This window comes from Protopterus annectens, chromosome 4.part1 (assembly GCF_019279795.1).
Source record: "Protopterus annectens isolate FY-2018-M chromosome 4.part1, PAN1.0, whole genome shotgun sequence".
In the NCBI taxonomy this organism is placed as follows: Eukaryota; Metazoa; Chordata; order Ceratodontiformes; family Protopteridae; genus Protopterus; species Protopterus annectens.
In genome coordinates this window covers 52067193-52093072 of record NC_056734.1, presented here as the reverse complement: position 1 = coordinate 52093072, position 25880 = coordinate 52067193, and positions in this window count along the sequence as shown.

The window sequence follows — 25880 nt, the reverse complement described above, 5'->3', positions numbered from 1 at the left end:
GGATCGAGCCATCCCGAGTAAAACCAAGACTCACTCCTCCAAAAAGAAGAAACCAGTCTGGTGGTCCTTGGCCATAAATAAAGCTATATAACAGAAGGAGGAAACTACTACATGATAGAGCAAAATTCCATAAAGGCATCACTGATCACTATTAGCAAGAAACTAACATCACTCATAAAACCATCCAAGGCCAGTTTCTAAAGTAAAATTGCCAAGGAATCTAAAGATAACCACAAAGGCTTCTTTAGCTATATCAAACATTTAGGTGGCAACTCTCAGATATGCTTTGAGCTACTGCAAAATGGCAAAAAATACACTGAACCAACTGACATTGCCATCATCCTGGCGGACAAGTTTAGTGCAAACTTCACCCCACCCCTCACCCCCAAAAGAGCCTGTGTCCATCTCAGAAGAATGCAGAGCCACAGACATCACAGACATGCAGGTAAAAACAGCCCTCTTCAAAGCTAAGAACACAGCATCAATGGGACCAGATGGTGTCCCAGGCTGCGTCTTACACGAGCTCCAAAAGGAACTAAACCCTCACCTAAATTCACTGTTCAGACTTACCACAGGCTATGTACCCAAAGAATGGCATACAGCAACACCCATCCCGATCCACAAAGGTGGTGCCACAACAGAACCTGGCAACTATCACCCTATAAGCCTGACCAGCCTGGTCTGCAAAGCTATGGAGCGAATTATCATGGAACTCATAAACAGAGACATTGGGAACCTCCAGACACTGGACCCTACCCAATTCAGCTTTGTTAAAGGCAGATCTTGCCTCCTAAACCTAGTTGACTTCTTTGAAACAGTTACCAAGGCCATAGATAAAGGGAAGGTAGTCCACACAGCCTACCTGGACCTCACTAAGGCCTTCGACACCATTCCCCATTCTGACATCATAGACAAGCTTACCAATTTGAACATTAACCCCTATGTCAAGAGATGGGTGGCCAACTGGCTCACGGATAGAACACACATGGTCAGAGTTGCGGGTGCCATGTCCGACTCTAAAGCAGTCACAAGTGGCATCCCACAGGTCTCGGTGTTGGGACCCCTCCTGTTCAGTATATACTTCTCTGAGGTACAGGCAAGCATGGGAGGGCTATGGTTGACCATGTTCGCAGATGACTGCAAACTGGGGGCCATAATTGACTTTCCGGCTGATACAGACATCCTCCAGAAGGGTCTTACAGAGACAGATACCTGGAGTCAAAACCATGGCCTCAAGCTGAATGCCAAAAAATGCATAGTCATCCCCTTTGGAAAAAACAAAGTGCCCACAAATTACCACATAGGTGGTAATCCACTAGGTATGGAAAATGTAATTAGGGACCTGGGGACCCAGGTAGATAGTAACCTCTCCTTTTATAATCACATTGCCAAAGTGGTTAGATATTCCTTCTGTGTAGCCCGCCTAATCACGAAAGGGTTCACCTCTAGATCAAGAGAGGTCATTGTGCCCCTCTACTCATCACTCATTTGGCCCAAAATAGAGTACAATGCCCCATTTGGTATGTACCTTAATTGGCACATGCAACAGCTGGTAAGACCACAGAAGTACCTCACCAAGAGGATCATGGGCCTCAAAGAGATGCCCTATGCAGCTCGACTAAAGAAACTCCAGCTCTACTTGGTTGCTTACTGCCTGCTCAGAGGTGATCTATGCCTGACGTATAAGGCCATGTCCAATCCGGAATTAATGGACATGCTCCACCTCAAGAAAAACAAATCTCTTAGAGAAACATGCTCCAGTGAATTAAACCTCAGCCAAGCAATAAACAGGACGTACTGGAGGGATAGATTCCTGTCCCAGAGACTTCCCTCACTCTGGAATAGAATCCCAGTTGATGTTAGGCAGAGCCCCTCGCAGACTTTCTTCAAGAGGAATCTTGACGAGTGGATGTGAAATTGTAAATTTACCCCTGGGATCACTTCAGTGGCCCTGCTAAACAGAGGCCCAGGAAACTAATTTAAAAGGGAGGCGAAAGCCAACCCATTCTGGCTAGGCTTATAAATGCCCTTGGGCAGATAGCCTAGTACCTACCTATGAACCTATGAACCTACACGGTCTAGAGGCCTAGACCTTGTCACCACAATAAACAGAATATGCAGGAGGGATAGAGTCCTGTCCCAGAGACTTCACATTCTCCAGAATAAACTACCTAACTATATCAAACAAAGCTCCTCATTAGCACTCTTCAAAAAAAAATCTTGTTGATTGGATGGGAAATAGGAAATTCACCCTGGGGATCACTTCTGTGTCTCTGCTCGACAGTGGCACAGGAAAATAAATTTCTTGGGTGGCAAAAGCCAGGGTACCTTTTTGGCTGGGCTTGTATAGGTCCCAGGGCCGATAGCCTAGTACCTACCTATGAACCTATGAACCTTTGAGCCTTGCCTAAAAAAGGTAATATGGGGACAGCAAGAGCCTTGGCCAGTATTCAGAAGCATAGTTGCGACAGGTGCAAACCATCTGTAGCAAGCAACAAGGGTTGTCTATCATATCATCACAGGCAGACAGACACTGGATCCCTTTTGAATGACACCAGAAGCTCAGCCAATTGTTGAAGTTTATCATCTTTCTGTTATATTGCATTATCATGTAGATGAAGGTAAGCTGCTACTCAAGGTTTGACCCTGTGTGTGCCAGCCTGTGGTGCATCAACCCATATATGATATGTTCATGTCCTGTGCATACAATCACAATACACTTAGTATGATAAGCCTGCTGAGGTTAGCAAATGTGAAAAAAAACGTTGTGCAAACTGTCAGCAAGTAATGTCTGTATTGCACCCTGTAACTCCATATTGCTTGCTGAAGTGTAAAGACGTACTTAGTTTGGATTAAGAACACTGCACTTGCCAACTGTGTGTGTGTGTGTGTGTGTGTGTGTGTGTGTGTGTGTGTGTGTGTGTGTGTGTGTGTGTGTGTGTGTGTGTGAGTGTGTGTGTGTCTGTCTCTCCCTGGGGAGAGAGCAACCTTTTTGGAGACTACTCACACCCTTAAAAGTGGTATACTCATCTTTGTCATCTCATGATGTCACCATCCTACAAATATACCTGTGGAAAAATGAAATCCCAGTAATGTGTATAGCATGTTGTGTGCATGTGTACTGCTGCATTATCATAATGTAGTTAGGTAGGGGTTTGAATCCTGCACTTGTCAACTGTGTGTGTCTCCCCTGGGAAGGAGCAACCTTTTTGGAGACTAGTCACACCCCTTAAAAGTGGTACACTCATCTTTGTCAAGTCTGATGATGTCACCATCCTACAAATATACCTGTGGAAAGGTGAAATTACAGTAAAGTGTATAGCGCGTTGTGTAAATGCATACTGCAGTAATATCATAATATAGTTAGGTAGGGGTTTGAATCCTGCACTTGCCACCTGTATGTGTGTGTCTCCAGTGGGAGGAGCAGCCTTTGTGGAGACTACTCAGACCCCTTAAAAGTGGTATACTCATCTTTGTCAAGTCTGATGATGTCACCATCCTACAAATATACCTGTGGAAAAATGTAATCCCAGTAACGTGAGTAGTGCATTGTGTAAATGCATGCTGTAGTATCATGATGTAGTTAGGAAAGAGTTTGAATCTTGCACTTACTGACTGTGTGTGACACCATTGGCCAATACGGAGTCAGTTTTGACTTTTCTAGTGTATGACATATCATGATGATAACTGTATGTGCATTACACATGTAAGGTAGCTGTGGGGCAAATCCATATACATACATGTGACCTCACGTATTTCATAGGCGGTACTCTGCTTTCTCCATGAATGCATCTGTTATCTTTGCCACAGCATGCTGGCGCTTTCCAGACCTTAGGTCACTTCTGTATGCTTGTGACAAGCTTAGCCACTGCAGTGATCCCTGGGATACTTCTTCCGTTTCACATCCACTCATCACGGTTTCTAATGAAGAGTGTGAGTGAGGGTTTATGCTTGAGGTATATTTGAAACCTGTTCCTAAGCAAGCAAAGTTTGGCAAAGATGACTAATCATTATAGATGTGCAACAACCTCTGTGGATCTGCATGCAAACCCTTTATTGCTTATGTGCTCCACAGAGGGATTTCCAAAACCCTTTGGTAATGTGATTATCAAAGGAGAGATGACAGCACATGGCTCTATGTATACATTAGTACCTGTTCCACATTTTGGGGGCTACTACCTATGTGGTACTTTGGGGATACTTTGTTTTCTAAAAGTGGATAACTATGCTTTCTTTGGCTTATAGCTTTACAGCATGAGTTTGACACCAGGTATCTGTCTGTATGATACCCTTTTGGAGGATGTGTGTGTCATCTGGAGAATAAAGTATAGCCCACAGTATGCATTGTCATCAGACGTGGGCAGACATATCCCTACTGTGCTTGCTTGTACCTAAGAAAGCTATATGCCAAACAGGAGTGGTCCCAGGACTGAGTGCAGGTGAATACCACTTGTTACTGGCATAGAATAGTACATGGAGGCTGCAAATGTTACTGTGTGTCCTACATCTGTGCGTCAGTTGTCAAGCCATCATCTAACAATTGCTTATGGTCATTCTGTTGAGGTTATGTATAATACCAGTATGTGGGATGGGTATGAATTGCTGGTGAGCTATAGCTTGGCTGTGTTGATCTCCCCTCCCTCACCTATAGCCTTGTTGACTGTCTTGAAGTCTACTAGGTGTAGGAGCCATTATCTGACCTTTAGAGAACCTAAGTGGGTATGGTGCAGTGTTTGCAGGTTCATAATGTCTCTGTTAATGAGTTCCATAATGCTGTGCTCCATAGCCTTCCAGATAACATTAGTCTGGCTTATAGGGTGAGAGTTTCCAGGACCTGTTGTAGTTCTACCCTTAATCAATTTATGTTAACATTTGCACTGGGTGTGATGAGGGTGGACAGGTTTAAGAATAAGTGTATTAGAGGGTCAGGCCAGGTTTGAAGGTTAGTAGACCATGCCAGATAGGCAGGATTAAGTTGGTTTGTACATGTGCTGAGGAGGGATGCAGAGTATATTGTGAAATAGATGCTAAGGATGAAGCCGCCAGGTAACAGGAAAAGAGGAATGCCTAAGATGAGGTTTATGGCTGTGGTGAGAGAGGACATGCAGGTGGATGGTGTGATAGAGCAAGATGCAGAGGGCAGGAAGAAATTATGTACTTTGGCGACCCCTAATGGGAACATCCAAAAGGAGAAGAAAAAGAAGACGTAGCTCAACCCTTGTGGACCGTGAATACCAATACTGTGTGTCATTCCACAAGTATGTAACCTGTATAGAGGCTGCATCTGGACAGAGCGTTTAGGTGAGTGGTGACTTCATATGTCAGCTTGTATATGACACAGCCAGGGACACTGTCCAGTACCATTGCCACTGTGGTGTGTACTTTGTTAAAGAGATTTTTTAACTAGAGTGTCTGTGAATCACCAGGTTTTACATTCTTCAGGTCTGGAAATGTGGCCCTTGTGTAATGACAGGGTGGTGAAATCCGCATTCAAACTGTCTGACAAGGAATTGGTAATGTCAGTCAGATAAGTGTACTTTGTGACCATTTACATTAACTGTGACACAATCTGAGATTTCCCCTGTAGATTATGAACAACACTGAAGAAAGCTTTAGTGTTGTCTTTGGAATCCTTGCTATTTTGTATTTTGATGCTTGCCTTGTATGTTTATTGAGGGATTGTATTTTCCCAATGATACTGAGAGGTTATCCCCTCTTGGTATGTAACTCTTTTTTGGTACAACTTCACACCTTTTATTATATATTTAGTTTATGGCAGGGGTCCATGAGACTAATGCACTTTTACTGTATAAGTGAGAATTTCTTGTGTTTGTGATAGCACGGTCCATGCAACCCTTTAGATGAACAGTGTGCATTAATAAAGGATTATGCAGCTGGGACAGTGTTAACCTTAGTAATGCAAACCAATGACAGATAGCAACAACAGCATCACCCACAGCACAGTGTCAACCCATGTCATACACACACATGTGTACTCAAGTTCCAAAATGTGTGTAGTACAATGCATACTGGCCACCAATAGAAAGTATGGAGTGTTAACACTGGCCAATACAGGGCATGTCACCCTGCCCATGTGTCCAATATGCACGTACATGCAGACAGTGCACCTCCGCCATGTTCACAAATGTACACCTGCAAACCTGTACTGCACACACCCCACACTTACTGTCCACTGTATAACACATGTTAACACAACTACACACATCAGCCAAGTGGCACATGAGCAAATAAAACACAATTGGAATAAACACTGGTGGAAACAATACAACATTGCTAATTACAGCTTTAATGCATCATGCCTGCTCAGCTACACCTTCAAGGATATCATTACACTTTACTGCTGACAACATGCTACACATTCAACCATTGCTATACTTTATTAAAGTCACCCTGTGCATCAGCACCATGTTAGCCTGTTCCTGCATCAATGTTACAGATGACAGGAGGTGGCACAGGTTTCATCATATGCACAGGGTGTGTTGTTGGTTTGTCAGAGGCCTACACTGAGCCATACAATCGACATGTGTGTGTGAGTGTGTGTGTGAGAGCCGTGAGTACTGTTATGGGCCAATGTTGATTTAATGTGCGTGGGTATGTGTTTGCCTTAGGTTTCTTGTTTATGTGTGTGTGTCTGCATGCACACAGTTCCACCATGTGGCTGCCATATACGGGGATTTGTGAGACAGCTACAGACTGTACCTGGCAGGCTTTACAGATCACCGTCTCTGGCCATGGATATGGAACCTGTGCCTAGCAGGGGTGCTACAGACACTATCAGGTACTAATCTAGACTGGGTACTATCCGAAGACATTGACATATGTTCACTGGATCCAGGTTCCTGCTGGGAATGGCCAGAGCCACGTGCATGTGGTCTTCTAGGGCGGTCTATGGACAGCCCCCCCCAACATTGCTGGGGCTGGTACTGGCACTACGGAAGCAGCTGTGACTTGCTGGATGTCCACGGCTACCTCCAGCTGCTGATGTTGCTGGCATACATCCACATCGATGTCTCAACCGTCCCGCACAGTCCTGACACATGGACATGACATTGTGGAGGACATCCAATGTCTCACCCCAACATCTATCAATGAACTCAGTGTAATTATGTATGGCACCTGCTAGGTCACGGATACTGTCATTTACAGAGGTGTTATGAGCCCTCTGTGCCCTTAGTCCATGTTTGGTGTACCGCTCCATTCATGTCTGTGCCTCCATGACAGCCTGGAACATGCGTGTATTAGGGGCATGATGACCAGCAGTGCTCTGATGATAACCACTGGGCATCTGCCTATATGGTACCATTCCAGACATCTGGCTATGGCTGCTGTGTCCTGATACATGTGCCATAGATGCCACACTGTCCTGGCCAGTGCCAACCGTACACTGTCCCTCAGCTAAGGGCAATGGTGATGATGGATGTACAGGCAGTATGACTGTGTGCATGGATGGGATGGAGACTTGTGTACTGTCAATTGGTGGCCCAACAAGAGACCCTAACAAACCTGCCTGTGCCTTAATACACCTATCCTCATGATCACTGTCTGTCTCAGTGACATCAGGTTCCCTGCTGTACTGAGCCAGCCCCACCTCGGCACATTTGAGAGGAAAACAGGAATCACACTTTAAGACCTGAACATGATGTCAGACCACATGCGCACATGCACACATGCGCACATGCACACATGCACACATGCGCACATGCACACATGCACACATGCACACATACACACATGAACACATGCACACGCACAAAAATACACTCCTCCCTAAAGCAGACACACACAACACCAGCGATCTCAGAACATACACAATAGCAGGTGATGGTGGGGTACAGTATCACCAGCAAAACAGTCATATCACACGTCAGCATGCAGGACATGTGTTGCTCAACAGCATGCAGTGCAAGTGTAGACAGTTCTTGTTACTAACAGTATACAGGGCTTTGATGCATGTGTTTTGTTATTAAGTGATGAGCCTCCCCCTGGAACACAATGCTTACATGGACATAACATTGCTGTGCAGGTATTCAAAACTCTGTAATGTACTGTGCACCATAGCAAGCATCTGTACATACCATAGCTGGATGTGTATCTGTGTGTCAGATAGGTATCCAATGCTGATTACAGCCTCTGTGTCTTTAGCAAATAATTGTAGACACATTTTTAGCACATGCATGATGAGTATTCACACAACATCATCAGTGGTGTATGGATAATTGATGGAATACCATTTGGCCACATACCCAATGTACGGTACTTATGGTGAGTGTAGATCATATTGTGGACATGCCAGTGTCATCCATGACATGGCATGCTAAAACACAGCTGCATATTTAAACACTACACATACCCAATGTGTGTCATATGACCTAGCCACTCAATAGCACCACAAGACATATATGTGTCAGTTGTGCAAATGGTGATTGGTATGCATATTGTTTACAGGTGCATATGTGTGCACATATGCAACATTAAGGTGTATAGCAAGGTGCATAGCAATGAAAGCTATGTGTAGTACTGTGGTTACAATAACTGGATGAGGTATAGTACCATAGGCCATCATCATGAAGCATCATGTGGTCACTCAAGGTTACAAATGTTTCCCAAGCCAGAACTACTCATGCTGTACCAGAACTGTACTACCTTGGCTACATTCACCATTTCACAACCAATTGTTACATGAGTTTGTAAGGAGGCAAATAAGGAGCATTCCCTGACATGAATGTGTAGTGTGTTGCAGAGTGTTTAAATGCCCCATAATAGGCCTCCACACCTCAGGTATATTATGTGCAATGTGTGGATGAGATTTTGGATACTGGAGTGTGTCTTTACAGAGGGTTTGGGAATCCTTTATGTGTAGCATGTTAAAATGCTCTGTGTATGACATTGATGTGTATGTTATGTGCATGTAGAGTATCAACTGTGCCTATCCAATGGTCACTACAGTCTAGCCACATTTGTTTGAGATGGTCTGGGTATTGCATGTGTTTGAGGCAGCTAATCACATTAGTGAGATGTGCGCGTCTTACACCAAACATGCACAGCATGCATTGTGGGTAGGTGTGTTACGTGTGTACATGGCCTACACCTTAGCTATGACATGCACTTTTTATTTACAATAATAAATGTAGAACACACTCACCAGCATCTGTCCGCTGCCTTGATGTCAACCCAGAGGGACCTATATAGAGATGAGGCAGTTTGTCAGTGGCCACAACTGTAGCATTGCTACTGTGTGTTTGCAATTTTACAGTACAACAACAGTTTACATTCACAGGGCTATAGATTATGTTCCAAATGATCAGTATTGCACAACAACAGGCTCCACATCTTTTAATGACACACTTCACATCTCACATATGCATGATCTACCAATACAGATAACAGTAGTCTACAGATATGCCATGTTACCTGCATGCTCCATGTGTGCTTGCTGGGTGGCTCCAACCTCCATCATGGTGTATGTCTGCTGCTGTTGTTGTTGGGCAGGTGCCACCAGGCTCAGGAGCAGCTCCTCCACTCTGGTGAGGGGGGAATGCATATTAACACCACCTCCTGTTGCAAACTGTTGTCTCCGCACATCAGCAGCACACTGACGGACATGTTTGAGAAGATCACTGCAGTGGTGGCGTACCTGCTCATATGTCCAGTTATGCAGGCCTACTTCATTTACCCTGTGGACAACATCTTGCCACATTGCAGTACGCTCCTGCTGGTCCTGGCTGGTTAGTGAGAACATGAGACTGTAGTGCCGAATCATATTGGCAGTAATTATGTCATCTTCAGCACTACTGTAACTGGGGTTCCTGCAATGCGCCATGATCCCTGGAAGGCATAAATATGAAAATATGTCTGAGCAAGTCATATGGCACATTTAACATTATACAGTACAGATATCACTGAACTGCCATATATAGCAACCTATTAGCTAACCGAGAGTGAAACACTTTAACTGCCCCTTATAACTGCTCACCCCACAACTGCTTGGTAGTGCCTGGCTCACTCTCAATCTAATGAACCATGTTCTGCACAGCAACAAAATAAAATCACTATATAAGACTATACAAGAGTACCTGGCACACTGTATGCAACACGATGCACCACCTAGCCACAGCAGATATACATCAAGGTGACGTGTAAAGAAATATATCATCCATCACAATGAATGTAAGGTCTAGTAAATGTATTACTATTATACCACACAACTGGTTAATGGCAAACCTGTGTCCAAAATATGTGCACAATTGGGAATATAGGTCACATACTGCTGTAGTACACTATGAATGTTGCTAGATACGCAGTTATATTTTTACCAAACATATGTCAAAGGACATGTTACACACATACCCACACACACATCAGACATACTTACAGGACACAAAGGTATGACAACCCAGATAAGCTTTCAGTGTGTACTATACAGTACTGTGTGTCAGTACTTACACAACCTTAATCTTGAGAAATGTAATCTGTGATGAATACAGGGACCACAAAAAACAGTGGATGCAAGCAATGTGGACATACACCATACTTTGATGTACAGGCCCAGAGCTTCAAGTAGTACTACAGTACACACATGATTTGGATTCAACATCAGTACCAATCAATAATCATAGATGTAGTGCTTTAGCCTCCAATGTCACACCATAGTTAAAACCAAGGGACTTAATCACACTGTATGCAATAGCACTTTTTCTGCCTAGCAACAGAATACACAGCTTTTGCTAGGATCAAAGCAAGGACCCATGATACCATGAGATAAACAGTTTCCCACTAAGTTATCCCACAGATACATATCTTTGATGTATTCACAAACACATTGACCATCACAGTCAGTTAACAGTACAGAGTATCTATTGCAACAAGTAGATGTAGGTGTGTATGGGTATATATAACTATATACATATATATATACACATATACACATCCATTGGTGTACATATGCATATATATATGTAGGCACATATACATTTCACCTTTCATAGTGAGAATATTCAATTATACAAAGGATGTGAGGTGTACAGTAATGTAATAAAATCGCACAGTCTTGGGATAAATGCATTGAAGGTGTTCACAGCCCAGGTAGCTTTAGCAGGCCTCACTGGCTTCAACATTGCAAACTGAACAAACCACACACAGTGTTTAACCACCACATGTCATATACCAACACTGTATGCTGTCATGTTTGTCACACACTAAAACCTACATACAAATATGCGCATACTAACCTTCACCAGCATATATATCTCCACCCTTCACAAACAGTTGCAATATGTCCCCTGCTCTATGCACATATACAGATGTGAATATATATGACACATATATATTTCTCCGTATGTGTGTGGCATACACACACAAGGTCCACACTGTTGTAAGTCCCTGGACCTCGCAGCTGAACTGTTGGCCCTTGCTGCAACACAAACAGGTGTCACATATGAACACACACTAACATTAGGGGGTACATATGGTTATAAATGCTAGATAAGCATACTAGACTGCTACAGCAGTTGCCAATGCTAAGCTACACTTTAAAATGACTATCATGCATGTGTTGTTCTGTCACACCCATGTTTATATAATGTCAGCGCTAATCCCCCCAACAACCATTGGCCACACTACTGTACAGAACACACATAACATGGATCAGATCTTTGACATTTAATGCTGAGCTACACATTTCACAGGTATGTCCCACTGCCCACAGGTACACACTGTATTGTCCATAGCAGTAGTTAAGCAGAACATCTATGCATAAATAAGTACTGCTGCCACATATGAATGGTTCACATTATGTAGACTATTCTTCAATAACATGTGCTACATGCCAGTAAATGCATATGTGTCACATACCTTTCCTTTGTATGATTTGGTAATATTTCTTTTTCTTTTTTCTTTTCTCTGTCTCTCTCTGTCTCTCTGTCTCTCTCTATCTCTTTCTCTCTCTCTGTCAGTCTCTGCAATATAGTGATTGAGTTTGTTGGCAGAGATTGTAGCCTGCTTTTGTAGGTATTTGCACATGAGCATGTGATGGCCTCTGCACCAATTAGTGGCCACCACTTGCTAATTGCATGCAGCCTGCTATGTAGTAATTGCAGTAATCACTGTCATAGCAACCCAGTGCTATAAATTGCTAACTCAGGTAGGTGTGGCCCTTTCATCTTTCCAAGATGGAGATCATCCTTGTTTGCTGTGGACATCATTGTTTAAGACAGAAGGTTGGTATTGTTCTTATATCAGAAGCCAGGGGTGTAGCCAGAGATTTACATTTTGTACTCAGACCTAATGTTGCTACTTCCAGTACCCACTTGTCAGTGTAGAAATGTACTCACCCCTCAAAATGCTACCCCAAGATACATGGAAAGATGTACTTTCTTTTCAACTTTTACAATTAACTGCCATACAAAGCTAGTTATTGAGATATATTCATTTGGCACAAGAATTGTTTGTGAACTGCTATACTGTGAATATTCATTTACTCATTTCTAAACAGTTTGTGTTTTTTTAGTGTTGATATTAGCACAAGCTGCTCAGAAAAACTGGACACATGTCAGTACTGTGACTATGCTTACCTACATCCTTGGTAGACTCTGCACACACAGGTATATTCTACATTTGGGTAGGGGTGCAGAAGTATAGAAAGTGTAAGTATTATTGTGTGGATTTTATCTTGCTGGACTTACAGGGTTGCTGTGTACATGTTAGTTTATCAAGGCAAGTAGTCTGTCTGCGTAACTCCCAACTGTGGACCTATCCACATGGTAACCAAAGAATAGCCTGTTATTTTTTGTCTGTGTACCACACAGGTCTTTTCAGCAATAGAGCAATGGCATTGTTATAGTTGGTTGCTACCAGTACATGGCTACATCCATTTGTATTTCAGTGTTGTATTCCTACATAAGGGTATGCTTCCAAAACTCCTTCAAAAGCTATTTGCACAGTGTGTAACAGCAGAAAGGCTGATATGCCTCTGTGTTTCTGCCTCTGCCAAACCTCTCAAACACTCAGGTACATATTTAAACAGACTAAGGGAAAAGTAAACAAAAAGTCAGGGACACCTTTAAAATGTTAGTGCCATTAAGTTGAAACATTGAGAGAATCAGAGCATATGAATTAATACACCTTTTCTGAAGTAAAAGAAGTGTCTAACTCTTAATTATTGTCATTATTCATTAAGTGTAATTCACCACCTTTCTGGCCAAAGTCAGTAGTTTTAGGAGGGATTCAGAGGGACAGAGCTAAAATTTGTGTCAAAATCAGGGACATCCCTGAAAATTAGGGACAGTTGGGAGGTATGGCCTATGCCCTAAACAGATATGCCAGTGTTTGTCCTGCTGTGATATTGTGTGGGGTTGTAAAGTGATGGTGTAACATTAGTTCCTGCTAGAATGGCTGCTTCTCTTATCACAGTCATGTAATGCAATCCCACAACAACTGTTGGTAAAGATCCACAGAACAAGTTGTGTGGTATGGCATTCCTATTTTTCCTTTACATTCACTCATTCTGACGCATGATATATTTATTTCAGCACCAACTTGTTGTATATCTACTGTGGCTTAGTGGTACTTAATGTTGTGCAGTGTGTGCAATGTCCGGGGTTCGAGACTGACAGAGGTGTTTTATTTTGCTCCTGAGAAGAACAAGGGCCCTCTCATACAGAGTGACTAAAGCACTTTTAAGCAGTTGTAAGTGGGCTTGTGTGGGTTTGCGCAATGCTTAGCTAAGCGCAAACAAGCGCAAACTCGCACAAACCCGCTAACTACTGCTTAATAGTGCTTACTCCCGATAACCCCCGCACTCATTTCTTTGAAAGAAAAGAAAAATGGGGAGATTGGAAAGTGGTGAAAAAGGGACACAAAGAGGGAAAGACAGTATGGAAAGTAGCTCGGGATGTGCAGGATGGGTGTAGGGAAGGTCCATTGCTGCCCATTTCTTTAACAGCAACAGCTGTGCATATGGAATACATTTGAAGGTAGATATGAAACTTTCAACCTCTGGGAGAGGGGTAAGGACAGCAAAGTATGTTGTAATGCCAATTAAATTATACTTTATGTGTCCAGTGGACATGTGTGCCAAATGGGCTGCTATGCATGAGGCGTATTTTTTTTTTGGGGAGCAGATTGCCTTTTTTTTCAGATGAAAGTGGAATGTGGGGTAGGGGAAGTAGGCATATTTGGGGAGGTAGGTTGGGGAGGTAAACAGACAAGATAAACAAGAGGCATACAGGGGCGGTATATGACACGTGGTGGGTGAACACCTTTGACAGGGAGGGATGTTTGGAAATCGCAAGCCCATGAGCCCACAGATGGAAACAGTGGGACTGAGGTCCCCACCAGTGGGCAGTCACCACTGCACCTTCACAGCCCAGAGGTTGGCTGTGCTGGGGGCTATGTAGGAGGGGCAGGCTGACCCAGGAGTTGCCTCAAGCTGGCTTAGAGGTTCTGAAACAGAACGCTCAATCTCTCTATGCACCACAGCCCGGACTGTTCGAAGGGTGATAGGTGTCCCTCCTCTGCCCACGCTTGCACCGGGGGGTCGAGCTCCATCCGCTGCAGCGCTTCCACCTGAAGGTGACACAGGGCCAATGGAGGAGGAGGTCCCAGGCTGGGCACCGGACCTGCTGGTGTCAGGTGCCATGGCCAGCTGAGGTGGGACAGGTGGGTCCGCTGGGACCAGCCTTCCCATACCAACTATGTTTTGGATGGTTTAATAAAGAAAAGGGTTAGTAACAGTCAACAGCATTCCCAATTAGTTATAACAGCATGCAGAAGTATTCCCATTAAACCAACACACCAGGTTTTCAACAGTTGAAAAGCAAGCATAACACATGCATATATAGAACAATAGTGGGCGTTACAACAGCATGCAGGTTGAATTGATGGCAACAGGCCACCAATATTGTGGTATTTTAACAGGGCACATGCATAAAAATAAATGCAAATATTTATAAACTAATAGGACATATGTCCCAACAAATGTTTTGAGATTAGACATACCGATTGAGGTGTGGAATTGCATTTTATATGCACATACAGTAGTGTGGAAAAGGATAGCTCAATTAACAACTTATATATCTTTCCAGCTTTCACTACATTCCTATTAACTGCAGTTATATGTCCCTTATATGTATTATTACACTACCCAATATCCTTATATTGTGCAATTGGATTTTGCTAGATCATTATATGCATGAGCTGTATCTTACATACAAACTGTCCAAGATGCAGATGTTACTTGTACATATTTTGAGAATTGCTCACACACACTACTACTAAGATAGTACAATGACAGCTCTACTTTCATATAATTATCTAGATATGGTCAGGTGAAAGTATCAGTTGTATGTTAACAGCTCCCTACATTTCTGGCAGCACACTAACATTTCTGGGGAACACAATACCAAGCTACTCATGTGCCAGATTAACCTGTACATGCTGGGCATGAACCAACAGTTGAGGGCTGTAAATATGCATAAATGCTACTGCTACTCCCTTCATCCATGTTATATGGGCCTACCCAAGTGTGGGTTAACACTGCTTAATACCACAGTACTATTTGTAAAATGCAACAGTACAACAACATATCAAATAAAATGACACAGACACACTACAGGAATTATACATTTATTAAAGGATTATTATACCTTTATTTATTGAGTTAAAACACTTTTTGAGGGCTCTCTCATTTATTTTATATAACAGTACATGCAGAATAATTACTAACCTGCCTGATGATGCAGCCTTTGCAACCTATCTTCATGGGCTTGCTGATTCATAGCCTGGACACCTGCAGCTGTCAAGTAAATGCAGTGATATTGAGACATACCTATCCATAGTATAGACATGCATAGCAATTCTTAACTATTTAATACAATGGCTACTTACTCAGTACTAGGGCATTAGGCATCGCATGGGACTCCTGGATCCACTGGTCCAGTTGATCCTCCTTACTTCGCTTCAGGTCAGAATAATGGCACCTGACCTGATCACCAGTCTGAGGAACACCAGTGACACTGGTGAGATCACGAGCAAGACTGTTCCAGGCCCCCATTTTATATTGGGTGCCCTGGTACTGGCCTCACAGGAGTCTTTCCTCATGATTGTGGACAAGGAGCCAAACCATTACTTTGGTCTCTTCAATGCCCCAGTGTTGCACTCGAAATCAAGTGTCTTCTCCAACACCGGCCATGTTGACTGCAGAAGAGAGCTACAACCAGTTATGGCAAGTATTCCCGTCTGTCGAGCTTAAATATGCCTCATTTCCTGCACTTATTTGTGATTGGCCAGTTTTGAAAAAACTCAGCTGTAGGCACACCTGCTTAGCTAATGTTGGCAATGTTTAATATTCCTTTGATAGATATGTGGCTGTTATGAAATGCTGTCATGGCTTAGTGATTCTGTACTGTGACTATAGTGCACAGTATCCTGAGTTCGAGCCCTGTCACTGCTTTTTATTTTCCTACTGGACAGACCTGAATGGTTAAGGTACGGTAAAGGAGGTGTGGCCGTGTTTAGCCGACATTGCTCAACTTTGCCTGACTTTGCCCAACGTTGCTCGATGTTGCTCGACGTTGCCCGACGTTGCGTTGGTTAGTGTGGTATGCAGCTACATGCAAATACATTGCACTTGTTAAAGTGGTGCTCAGCTACGAGCAATTGGTTTTAAATATGCTGAATACTGCTAAAATGTGCTTAGCGGTGCTTTATATTGCTTAAAATAAGTTACTCATGCCTCAGAATGCATAACCATTTCACCTTCATATATATATATATATATATATATATATATATATATATATATATATATATATATATATAAAATTCGTTCACTACTACATATAACATTTGAATGCTTTTTACAAAACTTATACATGATAAATGTCAGGAGATATTTTTGTATACAGATTTCCAACAGAAAATGGAATGTGCAGTAGTGGGATTTGAACTGGGAATGCCTCCTCTTTGTGCGAAGGCTCTAACCACTATGCTATCTTGCTTAATTTGCATATTTTTTTCTTATTATCCTCTTCGGTGTCTAAGCTGCTAACTGTAGCTAAGCAATGGGCAATCCCGCGCAAACATGCGCAAATACGGGCAGCTATATCGGAAATAAAACAAAAAAATAAATACATTTCTTTTCATTTTTAAATTTGTACGAGGTTTAACATATGGGGGAGTGTAGTGTTACAATGTACACATGTGAGCGGACTCACTCATGTAACTCGACATTTCTTGGGTTTTGTTAGTGCAGGGGCGTGGATTTATGGATTGCTTGGCAGTCCAACACGTCCCCTACACTCATCCACGCTCCGTGTAAGCTTTAGAGTTGAGGCAGCGCACCCTCATTCATATGCATGGCTCACTGCCGTCATACTCTTAGACTGGTGTTTCCGTGTAAGACTAATCTAGTCTTACACAGAAGATTAGTAAATCCTGGGGAATGTGTTACCTTTTATAGGATTATTTTGTTTAGATTAGAACACTTGTCTTTTCTATGGATGATGTGATATGGCAGGTGGGTATTTTCTGTACATTATTTTATCTCATCAATAAAAATAAACCATTATAGGGTTTATTCACTAGGCCAAATGGAAATCAATGAAAGCCATACAAATATCGACATATATGGCATGGAGTGAAAATTTCAAATTCAACAAGGATCTGTAATTTTCACATTACTACTAAGAATTATTGTAAAACCTTAACCAAAAAGGATAAAGGCAATTATATTAAAGAGAAGTGATATTATTTTTCTAGACTGCTAAATAATTCAGAATTGGTGAAGGCAGAGAAAAATTCTTACAAAAACTGAATTGGCCTAAACAAAATTTCATGTACTTCCACTAAACTGATGATACATACAATCTGAATAGACTTGTAATACTTTGTAGTTTGCAATTCAGTGGAACAGCTTTTCAATTTAACCAGCTGAAAGATGTGTTTGGAACAGGTAATACTAACACCTTTTAGAATATTACATTAAATGAGGTAAATTAGTCTCTACAGAAGTTTATAAATAATAAACCTGGTTAAAAAAATCAAAGATAGATAGATAGATAGATAGATAGATAGATAGATAGATAGATAGATAGATAGATAGATAGATAGTACCTCTCTAAGCTCTGTACCCATGAACTGCCACATAGGCGGCAGTCTTCTTAACACCGAATGTGTGATAAGAGACTTTGGGACCCAGTTGGACAGTAGTCTCTCCTTTGATAATCACATTGCCACAGTAGTCAGGAAATCCTTCTATATAGCACACCTCATCACAAAAGGGTTCTCATCCAGGAAAAAAGAGGTCATTGTTCCCCTCTACTCGACACTCATTAGACCCATTGTAGAGTACAACACCCCATTTGGAATATACCTTATAAGACATCTGCAGCAGCTGGAAAGGCCACAGAAGTACCTCACAAAGAGAATTATTGGCCTCAAACAGATGCCCTACACTGATCATCTCAAAAAACTCCAGCTTTACTCTGTAGCATATTGCCTATTCTGAGGTGATCTCTGCCAACATATAAAGCTATGTCAAACCCAGAGCTGTTGGACATGCTACACCTAAAGAAATCCCAATCCCGCCGAGCTACATGCAGTGTTCCAAAAGGTGGCATTGTTTGTTTCTTTCGTCAGTGGGGAAAGAATATTTGCATATGTTGTTGATTGCTGTTTGTAGTTTTTGAGTATTTGTACTAGAGTGGAAAGTTATTAAAGGAAGTCCATATTCCAGTTTGGCTATTAATATATATTTTGGCTAAGGCTTTGCTGATTGCTGGAGTTAACAGACTGGGGATTTTATAACACAGTTTGAGTTGAGTAAAGGTTTTAATAATGATGTTATTGATGTGTTTGCTGAAAGAAAATGAGGTGTATAAGGTAAGTTGTATATACATTAGTTCCAAGATAAGGGGGAAAGCATTGCCATTTAACAGCTACACAAGATGCTTTTTAGAAGCTTTTTTTTTTAACTTTCTAAAGATCATAGTGCTGGATATTAGGGTTGTAGGGAGTAATTTATGTTTATATATATATATATATATATATATATATATATATATATATATATATATATAAAGAGAGAGAGAGAGAAAGAGGGAGAGAGATATGTAGATTGGATACCACACACGTGCACTAACACACAAGTACACACTGGGTTTCGTAGTATCAAAAACACACATGATCTTAAACATACATGATCGAGATGACAACAGCAAAATGGCAGTTCATTGACTTCTCACATCATCAACAGGTTACTAAGGGAAAGAAGGCAGTCGGCCAACAATACAAACAAACAACAGCAAAACACTACAAATCCACATCATCAATCACTCCCCCCTCCCCCCAACTAAATATACCACATCCAAGATCGCACCATAGCGGACAAAAAAGCAAACTTACAACTGTTGGCCAACTGCCTCCTTTCCCTCAGTAACCTGTCGGTGATGTGAGGAGTTGATGAACTGCTGTTTTACTGTTGTCATCTTGATCATGTGTGTTTTGAGTAAGTGGGGTTTCAATACTGTGAAACAGATTCATAAAATACATATATAGCAGAATAGTGTGTTACATAATGAATATGTAATTTCTCTACTATTATGATATAAACGTGTCTATATTACGTGAACGAAAACTGCATTGCACGAACACCTTTTGGGCGACACAAATTGAGCAAATGTGGGAAATATCGAAACACGAACATAAAAAAACTAACAGACGAAAACTGTCACTGTTTTATGCAGGGAGGCACAAATTGAGAAAATGTGAGAAACATCGAAACACGAACATAAAAAAACTAACGGTCGAAAACTGTCACTGTTTTATGCAGGGGGCAAGCCCCCTGCACTTCCCACACCCTGCTACTTAAATATTCCAACTCTGAGATCACACTCCATTGAAGTACAGGGAAGAATTCCCTACGGCGATCTCCATTCACTCTTTCAACATTTCCCACATTTGCTCATTTTGTGTCACTCAAAGGGTGTTCGCGCAATGCAGTTTTTATTCACGTAATATAGACCCGATGTAAACATATTATTTTGGTGTGGAAAAAACAGATTTTACTAGTTAAGTTAGAGTATATACATCAGATTAGGGTAGGTCAAAACAGGTAACAGCTAAAATTAATTGAAAGCATTCTGTTTCAATCAGTTAATTCCCCATTTTGTTTTAATCAAATAACTGACTGGTAGTAGTATTTTTTTAATCTTAGAAATATTTCCCTCTACTTTTTTCTCAGGAACATGAAGCTTGCCTGATACATTTATTTACCAGTGAATATTCTTACTCACTGAGGGTGTGCAGGCTGATTGACTCACACAGACTGTTATTTCTGACCCAGCAGGCTTCCTTCCTGCTTTCAGTTCCCAGCCACCCCCATGTCCTTTGATTTATTCTCTCCTGTTCATACCACTTTTTAACTACACACAATCATTCTTTTAACGACAGACATTCTTGTTTCCACCTTTACACTCAAAGAAGAATTAACTTTCCTCCTGTCTAGCTTTGACTCCTTTCCAATAATAGAATATAACATAACAAACTTTCTGCATACTTTTATCCTTATCTTCTTTACCACAAAACGTACACTTTCTGTCCTAAAAATCTATATTTTCTCCTCCTGTTGCTGCCCATTTCCATCCCTCTAAACAGTACCTAACATCGCACTCTGTCTGGCACATACTGCCCTTTCATACTTCACCCAATTATACTGAATATTGCAAAACTGTATTCTTGCCATTCAAAGTTAACCAGCCCATAAATATCCTCCCTTTCCCCCCATTACCATATGTATCACTTCAACTACATCACTTACTAACACTTCCTATTAGTAGATAGTTAGATAGATAGATAGATAGATAGATAGATAGATAGATAGATAGATAATGACAGACTATAGAAAGATATAGATAGATAGATGATAGATAGATAGATAGATAGATAGATAGATAGATAGATAGATAGAGATAGACAGATAGAGACAGATAGATATAGACAGACAATAGACAGAGATAGATAGATAGATAGATAAATAGATAGATAGAGAGATATATAGATAGATAGATAGATAGATAGATAGATAGATAGATAGATAGATAGATAGATAGATATAGATAGAGAGATAGATAGAGAGATAGATAGATAGATAGATAGACAGATAGATAGAGATAGACAATAGACAGATATAGATAGATAGAGAGATAAATAGATAGATACATAGACAGATAGAGAGATAGACTCATTTATTATTTAATAATCTGCTCCTACACCTAGCCAAAAATCTCTACAGACTTTCACCAGTCATACTTCTACTACTCCTTTGATGTAACATTCAGGTTATTCAAGTTAACCCTGGTCCATCTCCATTTGCCTGTATTCTACTTAATGCACAAAGCATAAGAAATAAAATTGACCAGATTATGCCTTCATTACTTGACATAAGTCTGATTTATTTGCTATCACAGAATCTTGGGTTAAGACTGACAATACTTTTTTTACACCATTTTTCCTTAGTTCTAACTATTTTTGAACACAAGCCAGGCTCAAGGAAAGGAGGGGAACTCTCCTTCTGTTCAAATCACACTTACACATCCAACAGCTTGCTCAGAAAAACACTAACAAAGACATTGCTTCAAACTGCCTACTTGTTTCCATTCCCTCCCCCAAGAATACTATATGCCCTCTGACTGTGGCATATCGATCACCTCCATCCTCACTCCCAAAATGAAATAACCTACTAAATGAAATAATTTCTTCTACAAATAATATCAAACTATCATAATTCCTGGATATTTCAATCTTCATCCTACTCACTCCTGTTTCCAATAACCTGAACATTCTTCTGATACAATTCAACCTCACCCAGCTCATATCTCATCCTCCTAAACCCAACTTCAGCACACTTCACCACTCCCTCCTAGATAACTAACAAACCTTCTGTTATCTCAAACATCACCATCCACCCACTGCCCTATCACATTTCATTACCCATATGTAGATATGCCCTCAAATATGTTTCTGTAATAGATCACAGCATAACAATAATAAACTTAAATCTACCCTCTCCTTGATGGACTGGTCACCATTTCTGAATTTATCTGACGCTATCATTGCTGCAGAACTACTCATTGCTATGCTTACTGACCTGAAAAACTCCTGCTTCTAAATAATTCATAGACTTTACAGACCAAAAACTAACAACTGGTTACCTATGAACTTAAAGCTCTTTAGAGTTCATAGACAAGGCATGATATTCTTGAAAAGTACTTCCCATTGCCATAAACAGACCATGTTACACCCAGCTATGCATCCTTATCAAGCAACCAATACACCATCATAAAAGCCACCAAATGAAATTACATCAATCCTCACCAATAAAAATAACTGAAAAACTTCTGGAAAGAAGTCAGCTGTCATACACACAGAATAATCTTTCTTCAATGAATTCCACAACCTCTCAAATGTTTTCCTCTGAATTCCTTTCTCATTTCAGCAACCATACCATCACCTTCTCTAGTCAATTCCAAACAACCTATGCCATTACCACACCCAATATAGCCTTCATTATACTTCAGAACTATCACATCCAAGACATCCACTCTCTGCTCAAACAGATTAAACTTGATATCCCTCCTCAGTACTGACAGCCTTCACCCTTAATTTATTTATCATTGTAAAGATAACGTCATGATCTCACTGAAACATATCTTGAATCTCTGTATTACACCTAATATTATGTCCATTATCTGGGAAAATGCCATTGTAAAACCTCTCCCTAAGAAACACAGTCCTTTTAATCTCTCAGACATTTGGCCCATTTCTATATATACCAAGAAAGATTCTGGGAAAATTACTTGAAACTCACCAAATACAGCAACCAATACCATCTTCTTCTTCAAAAGCAGCATGGCTTTTTGTATGGATGTAGTACATCCACAGCTATTTGGATGCTCAGTGACAATGTTCTTGTTGGAATAGATAAAGGCCTAATCACTGGAGCAATTTTTATTGACCTCAATAGAGCTTTTGATCTTGTCGATCATTCAGTTCTCCTAGGCCATGATGGACTATCCTAGTTCAAAACTGCCCGTGTAACTGCCAGTTCTCAGTAAATTTAAACTCTTCATCCTCTTTATCAGTCCCTCTGCAGAAAGGTGTCCTACAAGGATCTATTCTGGTACACATCTTCTTTTTTATCTACAATCCATCTTCCTCCCCCTGCTTTATGCTGATGACATGGTCCTAGTCTGCTCTAACTACTCTGTCTCTTCTCTTGAACTTGAACCTCAGGCTGATTTTCATGCCCTTATTCAGTGGTTCGGTGATAAACAATTGCTAATTCATTTTTCTAAATCCAAAACTATGCTTTTTGTAGCTAGGCAAAAGCTGCCTTCCGCACCAGACCTGTATAAATCCTTTACCATCCAAATACCACTATTGACAATGTCACTTCATTCAAATACCAAAGGAGCTGGTTGGGCTCCTTCCTAAGTTCCCATCTCCACATGGATAAAAACACAAAAATCAATTATCTGCTATTTTTGGTATGATGATCTCCATTTTCCATCTAGAACATGTAGGAATGCCAAAGGTAAAGGATCTTACTAGCTCAGCTAGAATATTGTCTCCCTTTCATTGCTCCGGCCTCTTATAGAAATGCATCACTATTCAATCCATCTCGGTCATCACTCACCATATTCAGATTCATCAGTTTCTCGCCAGGAAATGAGCACCACTGCAAAACCATTGAAAAAGCTAACTGGCTACCAGTGAAACAACATGCTAACATTCTACTTGTCTCACAACTATTTAAACTTATCAAGAATGACACCTTCCCATTACTAAACTCTAGACTATTCAGAGATGCACCAACATACAACCTTAGAAATCTTAACCACTCAGGTCCTCTCCTCTAATCCCCCCCACCCATCTAGGCTTCACTTGCACAGATCATGTTTTCCTCAGTCCTTGGTCCCTAACTGTGGGAATCTATCAATTCTTATATTAAAGATCATTCCTCATACCTCATTGTTTGATAGAAAAGCACATTGCAGGACACTAGGGAAATGTAACTGCTAGCTCCCTGGTCATGTCACTTAAACTCTTCCTACCCTTCTTCCCTCTACATACCTTACTCTGACCCTACCTTTTTATGATATTTCAGCATGCCATCTTTAGTATCCAGTTTGTATATAGTGCATGTTTATATTGTGTTTTGTCAATTACTCTGTATGTATATTGTTATGTATCTATTGCTTTTATACACTCAAGCAAACTCTGATATTCACATTGCAAATATATATATATATATATATATATATATATATATATATATATATATATATATACATATACATAGGAATATATAAATTACAATTTGTCATTCATCCATTCATTCTGCATATAATGTCATGTATCTGTTGTGTTCATCACAGGCTGGGACTGAAATAGATCCATTCAGATCAGTGCTCTACCCTGTTTAACAGATTCAAAGTAAATAAAAAATTAAATAAATCACTAGCTGGAAGGAAGTTAAATAAGAGGTCTGTAGCCCAATGAGTCAGAGATGTTTGGTTCTCAGCGTAGAGAGTGTATTTTTATGGAAGAGATGATTGCCTTTCAGTCCAAAGACAGAATTCTGCCAGGGGCCACGACTCTTGGCTTTTGGCCATAGGTGCATCTGAGGAATAACAGGGAGGATACCTAATCAGTAGACTGTTTAGTATTCTACCAGAGGCAGGTTTGAGAATTTCACTGGGAGAAGAAACTTATATGTAATTTGGTTTGTTTTTGTCTTCATGTTAACAAGTAAGGTTTTGGTATCACTGACTTATTACTGTAAGGGCACAGAATAGATCAATGGGCAGATTAGCTGTTATGGCTGACAAATAAACCTTGATAGAGAAATAAGAAAGGACATATGATAGTAACTCATGCAAATAATGTAAAACCAGAGAACAACTAGCCCTGAATGGGTGCTGGTTATGTTTTTGGCACCAATTAGAAAACCTTTTCCATTTGTTAATATATGATTTTCTAGTAGCAGGCTTCCCTGCTTCTGTTAGTACCTGCTACACATTCTCAGAAAACAGGCGCCTAAAAGGAATTAAGACTCTATCATCCAGGCAGTCAACTGAAGATGATTGGTGGTGATGTATATCTAACATCCCTGCTCTTGTGTGAGTAACTCCATTCTCTGAGTAAGCTTGGGGCTATTGTCCCTGACCATTTCCAAAATATGGGAGGGCCATGGTTGCTTCGGCTGAAAGGAATCACCACAATTATCTTTCAAGATTCTTTCTGAATCTTCAGAAATACTCTGGATATTAGTGGAAAGGGTGGAAAAGCATACAGAAACATTCCTGTCCAAAGAAAAGGCATCTGTTTTCCAGACATTCTTGTACTGAGTCCTGGAATGGAACTTTGCCAGTTGATTGTTCAGGGAGTAGGTAAAGAGATCTAGTTGAAAAAGTCTCCACAGATGGACCAAATTTTGGAAGATCCCCGGATCTAGTTTCCATTCATGAGGGTCTGCCCTGGTCCTGCTTAACTTGTTTGCCACACAGTTTTGATCTGATGGAATGTAGGAAGTCTGTAGAGTGAGATACTACTGTGAAGCTATACTCAAAGCTAATATGGCTAGTCTGCAAAGGGTATATAACCTAGTCCCCCCTTACTTGATAATGTACCACATGACTGTGGTATTGTCTGTAACCATTTGACGATATCCCGGGGACCAAAGATGATTTAGAGAATTGAATGCCTTGATCAGTGCAAGCATATCTTTGATATTTATATGATTGCATTTGTCCTTGGTGTCCCACACAAACTGCACTTCTATCCATCAAGAAACTGCTCCTCAA